An 8,937-nucleotide genomic window follows, 5' to 3' on the forward strand; every position below is an offset into this window, starting at 1 on the left:
ACGTATAATAAGTCTATTCTTCTTCCCATCAATATTCAATTTATTCTTTAAAGATTTTATAATATCTTCAAGTTCATATGCGCCGGTATCCAACATGATTAACTTATCACCATATTTGAAGCTAGAATTTGTTCCTTTGTTTACATTTGCAATACTATTGTAACTACAAAAATTAATCAGACCAATTTCCCATTCACTATTTTTGTCCAATTCTATACTGGTAGCCAGGTGCTATGGGGATTTCAAAGGGTGTTACATCGATCAATTTATTTAAAATAGTTGAAGTAATACCTGTAGCAGCCCCTGCCGCCCCCTTAAGTACTTTCGTGGCCGAGCTTAAGAAGCCTCTCCCTTGTTTTCTTCCACTTTGCTTTCTCTTACATACCACCATTTTCATTACCTTTCAACTCAATGGTTGAACATTAACTAAAGTTAATTAATTAATCATTACACTAACTTAATCTAAAAGAAAAATGGAAATTTTCTATTATTTGGAATAATACTTTGAATTCATCTATTCAGATCATCTATTTGAAATGCATTTGCAAAATGCATTTCAAATAGCTGATGTGAAAAAGTCAAACACAAAATAATATTGATAAGAATGAATGGAATACCAATCAGCCATGTGTACGATGCATTCATTCATACAGACCTGCAAGGTTGCGTCTTGTAATGAAATGCATCACACCAGATGTGGCAGGCCAACACCCTCACTTCACAACAAGGAAGGCAGAGCGTTGAGCCGACCTTGACACAGTGAGCGATCGGCCGATGTTGTCAGCTCATGCACATGCTTGCGCGTGCGTGCATACATCAAGCTATATAAAAACACATTTTTAATTTCTTATCACTTAATGCAGCTTGCATAGTGGAGAGTGATTGAGTTCTCTACACGTATACTAGCTGCCGAGGAGGCCTATCACAATTGGCGAGCACTGCATACTCCACAGAGGTTTAGCTCGACGCTAACATTATTGATTGTAAGTAAAAATTTTTGTTACATTCTCATATTTTTGTGAAATAACACTAAATTGATTTTTATAATATATATTTGGTTACAGTTATTAAATATTTCATTGTTTTCACAGCATTTTCTCACCTCACTACTCGGTCTCATAAGCAGTTGTGCTCTCGTGAGGGAAACTTACCTGCATCGAGAAAATCATAGCCGAGGAGCTAAGCTGGAACAATACTGAACCGAGTCGAGGAGCTGAGAGAAGCATATCCGATTATTTCATTTCGTCAAATCAACACATGTAAGTTCATTTTTACTTAAATTTTCCTCTTCTCCGAGGACAATATTGTTCTCCATGTTAGATCCTTCAACAAGGAAGTAAGAGGAGCTCATTTTTCAAACAGAATCTTATCTTGACAGTGTTTTCTATCATCAATGAGATAACGCATTTTAATATTTAACCAACCAGTAGCAAAGTTGATGCATTTCATTTATTTACAATATTGCACACATACTTGATTTTGATCTTTCTTTGTCAATCTTGTTCTAAGCCTGTTTCATCTGAAGAATCTCGTAAAAAATTCCAGATAAGTTTATTAATTGTTCTTTTGTTAAATGAGCATTGTTTTCTATTATAAACTTCTTAATTCTATCGATAGACTCTTTAAGATGTGCACAATCACATGAGCCTGGGATATTGCCATTCTCCCAGAATTTATCATATGATGTACCATATAAATCACAAACTGAAATATGATTATAGTTATCACTATGCCAAACTCCTAATTTTTCATAATCTCTCACAAAAGTTAAATATTGTAGATTTGTCCATCCTTTTTCTGCTAACTGGTCCAATATATCTAGGTGCATGTCCAAGAGTTCACATAATTTATATTGATATCTCATTTTTTCTAAAGGAACAGAATGGTATTCACTTAATTGATTAAAATGTCTATCTATAATGAATTGAACGCACAAATCTGAAGACTTTAACTCAGACTCCGCACCAAACACATATCCATCTCAGTACAGTAGCTTGATGTTGTATCAGCAAAGACAAGATCACTACTAACAGATTAGCTTGCTCTAGCTTATTATTATTATTATGAAAAGCACACTCTAGCGATAATTTATTGTACTTTATAGTACTCTACTTATATATATATTTGGTTACAGTTATTAATATTTCATTGTTTTCACAGCATTTTCTCACCTCACTACTCGGTCTCATAAGCAGTTGTGCTCTCGTGAGGGAACTTACCTGCATCGAGAAAATCATAGCCGAGGAGCTAAGCTGGAACAATACCTGAACCGAGTCGAGGAGCTGAGAGAAGCATATCCGATTATTTCATTTCGTCAAATCAACACATGTAAGTTCATTTTTACTTAAATTTTCCTCTTCTCCGAGGACAATATTGTTCTCCATGTTAGATCCTTCAACAAGGAAGTAAGAGGAGCTCATTTTTCAAACATGAATCTTATCTTGACAGTGTTTTCTATCATCAATGAGATAACGCATTTTAATATTCAACCAACCAGTAGCAAAGTTGATGCATTTCATTTATTTACAATATTGCACACATACTTGATTTTGATCTTTCTTTGTCAATCTTGTTCTAAGCCTGTTTCATCTGAAGAATCTCGTAAAAAATTCCAGATAAGTTTATTTAATTGTTCTTTTGTTAAATGAGCATTGTTTTCTATTATAAACTTCTTAATTCTATCGATAGACTCTTTAAGATGTGCACAATCACATGAGCCTGGGATATTGCCATTCTCCCAGAATTTATCATATGATGTACCATATAAATCACAAACGAAATATGATATAGTTATCACTATGCCAAACTCCTAATTTTTCATAATCTCTCACAAAAGTTAAATATTGTAGATTTGTCCATCCTTTTTCTGCTAACTGGTCCAATATATCTAGGTGCATGTCCAAGAGTTCACATAATTTATATTGATATCTCATTTTTTCTAAAGGAACAGAATGGTATTCACTTAATTGATTAAAATGTCTATCTATAATGAATTGAACGCACAAATCTGAAGACTTTAACTCAGACTCCGCACCAAACACATCATCCATCTCAGTACAGTAGCTTGATGTTGTATCAGCAAAGACAAGATCACTACTAACAGATTAGCTTGCTCTAGCTTATTATTATTATTATGAAAAGCACACTCTAGCGATAATTTATTGTACTTTATAGTACTCTACTTATATATATATTTGGTTACAGTTATTAAATATTTCATTGTTTTCACAGCATTTTCTCACCTCTCAACTCGAGGAGTCAAAGGCAGTATCTACACCTGAGAGGAATCAATCATACCATAGACCGCTATCTACACCTGTACCATAGACCGCTATCTACACCTGTACCATAGGCTGCTATCTACACCTCTACACTCGAGGAGATTCACGCAGCATCAACCAGTACATGTAAGTACATTTTTACTTCGATTTTATCCTCTGAGGAGGAAAATTATGCTCCGAGGACAGTTTTTCTCCTCAGAGCACAGTTTTTCTCCTCCGAGCACAGTTCTTGTCCTCGGAGGATAAAAAACCTTCTACATTATACTGCATGCTTGTGATTTTTTCGCTTCATCTGTATGATGAGCTTCTCTTCTTCTTCTTTTTTCTTACACTCATCAGCATATAAACAAAACGGTAAATGCATTACTTTTTCAAATGGTTCAACGATAATATATTTACAAAAACACACATTGTAGATAGTGATAGTTATGTAAGAAATAACCATTTCTTGCAAAATAGTCTGCTCTATCAGTTAATGGTTTGCAAATGTAACAATGTAGATGGTGTGGAGGTAGTTTTTCAAAGTACTCTCCTTGTACAGATAAATCTTCTGGCATATTAGTAAATGATAAATATCTTTCTTCATATTCTCGTAGAATATTATTATCGTAATTCTCATCTTCAATTGTTATATTTCCTTTCCTTCTACAGTTCGGGCTAAACTTTGCATGTTCGTTGGCTACACAATCATTTTGCTCCCAATCTCCTATACAAACTGAACAAAATACGCAGCGCACAATATCCGGTTCACTTGCGAATACAAAACCGTCTTTCGCCATATTTTCTGCCGACAAATTCTGACTAGTTTTTGTCCATTTTTTATTGAATGTTAATAATCTCAATCTTTCATGTAACATTATCTGTCCTTGTGATAACATCGTGAATGCCAATTCACAACTGATTGTGGATTACATTCCTTTACACATACTATTAATTGCCTATGACATCCTGATCATTATTCTTTTGTTTTTTCAGTATCATGCCGAGGGAACGCAGACTTCGTGGGATCAATTCAAGCGCAGTTCGGCATCGCATCAGTTTTGAGGACGAGGATATTGACATTGAGAGTGTGCTTGAGAGGACGAAAACTCGAGTTTTCGAGATAATTAGGGAGCATGCGGCACGGTATGATGCAAATGTAAAGTGGTACATAGTGCTTAATGTTTTATTGTATAAATTAGTGGTGCTGGATGACAAGGTTGATGAGTCTGTTTCATCTCTAATAAATCTACATAGTTACTCCAACATAGCGCTAAACGTGCTTGAGAACTATGAAGATTTTAATGAGCATTTTTTCTTGGCTGTGAAAAAATCCTCTCATCTTTCGAAAATTTCGTAAGACATGGGAGCGGATGGGTGTTGAAGAAAATTGAATCACTGGATGTGAACGTGATTAATATAATCCAATATACACATCCAGTTTCATTCAAACACCCCAGTTTTTGAAAAACAAAAAATGTATTATAAATGTCAAAAATCTCTCTGACGAAAAATGTTGTTTATGGTCGGTCCTCGCATATTTCCATCAGAAGCCAAAGGACTCACACTTGACTGTAAAGTATTTGAGCAAGTTTGCTCACAGACTCAATATGCGAGGTGTAAATTTCCCGGTGACGACACGCGATATTAAGAAATTCGAAATACTCAATCCGGACATTGCAATTCACGTCATCGCGTATGACAACAAAAAGTTTTTCCCCTACCGTACAAGCATTTTCCGCACGCATAAACACCAAATTAATCTTTTAATGTTGAAAGGCGATGCAGGAAAAACTCATTATTGTTTAGTAAATACCGCTAACGGAAAAAACGGTTTATCGCGTCTTCTCTCCCACCTTTCAAAACACTATGGACAAGTACATGTTTGTAATTTCTGTTTTCACCGGTTCACATCAAACAAATCTAAGAATTGTGATGGTAAAGCAAATTTGATGAAACATGTGGAACTTTGTTCCAAGTTTGAATCTCAGCGCGTTTCATATCCTAAATGCGGAGAGACAATTAAATTCAAAAAACTAGGCGCGACGTTAAAGAAAAAGTACACCATTTACGCGGATTTAGAAACATACGCTGTGAATATTGATAATGATGATGATGATGATGATGATTCCGATTCCGATGAAATTACTCGTAGTTACACAAAGAAAACGGCGCGGCATATTCCTTGCGGGTATTGTTTCGTTGTTATAGATGTAAACGGAGAAATTGCATACGGACCTGTACTCCATAGATCGAGTAGTTTAGACGAAAAAATCATGGAGAAATTTCTTCAGGAAATTACAGATCTTGGCGAAATTTTGTATGAGGATATGAAACGAGAAATTCCGATGCAACATTTGTCCGAAAGTGAAGAGCGCGAATTTCAAAATTCAGTAAACTGCGGGCTTTGTGCTGAACCGTTCTCAGAAACCTATATTAAATGTCGTCACCATGCACATGAAACTGGTAATTACCTATGTGCAGCACATGTTTCTTGCAATTTAACAGCTCGTACTCCGGAGTACATTTCGTGTTATTTTCATAATTTCTCCGGTTTTGATTCGCATTTTATTCTGAAATCGCTCGGTAAATGTAAAAAAGAAATATCCTGCATCGCAAATACGTCAGAGAGATTTTTGACACTTTCAGTAGGCAAAATTAAATTTTTAGATTCCTACAAGTTTATGTCTGAATCCTTGGAAGTATTGGTGCGTAATTTGGTAGAAAGTACAGACATGGAAAAGAAGTTCGAACGATTATTTTCGGTGTTTCATGATCCACCTCGCGAACACAGACAGCTCTTGTTGAAAAAAGGAGTATATCCCTACTCGTACATGAGCTGTCCCAAAAAATTCGCGGAAACATCGCTCCCTCCCATTGAATGTTTTCATAACGACTTAACTGATACACCTCTGTCTCGCGAAGAATATGAGCATGCGCAAAGAGTGTTCTCAACATTCAAGCTGAAAAATCTGGGTGAATATCACGATTTTTATTTATGTTTGGACGTAATGCTATTAGCGGTAGTTTTTGAATCCATGAGGTCTACGCTTTTTAGCTCATACAGCCTCGATGTTACTCATTTTCTTTCCCTCGCGGACTTCACCTGGAATTGCATGTTGAAGTACACTAAAGTCAAACTGCAATTACTCACAGATCCGGACATGCATCTCATGTTCAAAGCGGGAATGAGAGGTGGGGTCTCATTTATCGGTAAACGTTATTGCGAAGCGAATAATAAACATCTACCTGAGACATACGATCCCTCAAAACCGTCTAATTATCTCCTTTACGTGGATGCTAATTCTCTTTACGCGGATGCTATGAGCAGACCCCTCCCTTTTGGGAATTTCAAATTCCTCACAGAGGAAGAAATTTCCAAACTTGATTTCGCGAATTTGGACAGCAATTCAGGAACTGGTTACGTAATTGAATGTGATCTCGAGTACCCGAAAGATTTACACGATAAACATGCCAGCTTCCCTCTCGCGCCGCTACACTTAACTCCACCGCGGGAATTGCTGTCCGAGTATCAGACAAATGAGAACGGTCAGGGAGTGACCAGAAAACTCATGAACACACTTTTTAACCGTGAAAAGTACATTGTACACTATGTCAATTTAAAACTCTACCTTCAGCTCGGTTTGAAATTATTGAAAGTGCATCGCGTCATTAGTTTTTCCCAATCTCCCTGGCTGAAAAGCTACATCGACTTCAATATCCGGAATAGACAGAACGCGAAAAATAAATTTGAAATATCCTTCTTTAAGGCATGTTGTAATCTTTGTTTTGGTAAGACTATACAATCAGTTCGGAAACATATGAATGTTAAAATTATTACAGACGAAAAACGATTAGACAAGTACATTTCAAATCCGTTATGCAAACGCTGGCAAATAATTAGTCCGGACGTGATCGCGGTTTTCTCTCGCAAGTTGGAACTTAAAATGAACAAACCTGTCTATTCCGGCTTTTCCGTACTGGAGTTGAGTAAATTCCATATGTACGATTTTTTCTATTGCAAATTACAAAAAATCGTACCCTGGAACCGCGTAGAACTCTGTATGACCGACACCGACAGTTTTCTTCTAAACCTAAAAGTCGAAGATGTGTATCAGTTGATTAGAGAAAATTTGACCCTTTTCGATACTTCTAACTATCCACCTGCCCACCCTTGCTTTTCCATGGAGAGAAATAAAGTTGTAGGTAAGTTTAAGGATGAAACGGGCTCAAGGCCGATCTCTAAATTTATAGGTCTTAGATCGAAACTTTACAGCTTTTTAGTTTGTAATGAGAATGATGACGAGGTTGTAAATAAATGCGTAGCAAAAGGAGTAAAGTCATCGGTTAAATGTAGAAAACTTAATTTTAATTTGTATAAGAAATCATTGTTTGAACGTAGTGTACATGTAGAAAAATTTAGTATGTTAAGATCCTATAACCATAGTATGTTTCAGGTCGAATGTGCAAAAATTTGTCTGAGTCCTTATGACGATAAAAGATACATTGAAGAAAATGGTCTGAATACTCTGCCTTTCGGTCATTATAGTCTCAACACTTCAACTGATTGATCAGTATGTGCCGTGACAATCATCCAACACCACTAATTTGATTTGTCTGTTGTAAATATCATGAATATTATTAGATCTAAGCTAGCTTTAGAGCTTCATAGCGTGCCGCGTGTGAACTATCCCACTCGCAAGTATGAACTGAAAAGTGAAAAAGATCTCCTTCAAGCAGACCTTATTGAAATGATAAGTTTATCACGTTTTAATAAGGGTTATGAATATATCTTAGTTGTTATTAATTGTTTTACAAAATTTGCATATTGTGTACCATTAAAAGACAAGACAAGTCAATCTGTATTTAACGCTCTCCAACCAATTATTTCTAAAAATAAGGGCATTAAGCTGTTCCAAACAGATCAGGAACAGAATTCTTCAATTCAAAAGTTAAAGCATTATTAGATAAATATAGTATTAAACATTACCATGTTTTTACCGATAAGAAAGCCTCCATAGTTGAAAGGTTTAATAGAACACTTAAAGCAAAAATTTATAGATATTTAACTGAGCACGGAACAAAAAACTGGTTAACCAATCTAGACAGTTTGGTTCAAAATTATAATGCTACAGTGCACAGTTCAATTAGAATGAAACCCAAAGATGTGGGGAAAAAAGATCGTACACATGTTTTATCGTCATTGAATTCTGCATTCAATAGACGATATAAATTGAAAAATTCAAAACCAAAATTTAAGCTAGGCGATATCGTGCGAATCTCGAAGAAACGATTATTTTTCGATAAATCTTATAACATAAACTGGAGCGCAGAGTATTTTGTGATTCACTCCATATTACCTTCTAAACCTATAACCTACTCACTGAGAGATGTAAACGGTGAAGTAATTAGTGGCCGGTTTTATGCAGAAGAAATTAAAAAAACGCAATTAAACGAAATGGAGAGGCAAGTGTATTTGATTGAAAAAATATTAAAACGTGATAAAAAAGGATTGTTAGTGAAATGGATTGGATTTTCTAAACCTAGCTATATTAGTAAAGATCAATTATTAGATGAAAAATAATCTTTTGTACTCAATTGTAAATAACATGTACTCAATTGTAAATAACATGTACATTTATTGTAAATATCATGATGTACATTTGTTGAAAATATA

The sequence above is a fragment of the Nilaparvata lugens genome, chromosome Y (genome assembly GCF_014356525.2).
Source record: "Nilaparvata lugens isolate BPH chromosome Y, ASM1435652v1, whole genome shotgun sequence".
NCBI classification, from domain to species: Eukaryota; Metazoa; Arthropoda; class Insecta; order Hemiptera; family Delphacidae; genus Nilaparvata; species Nilaparvata lugens.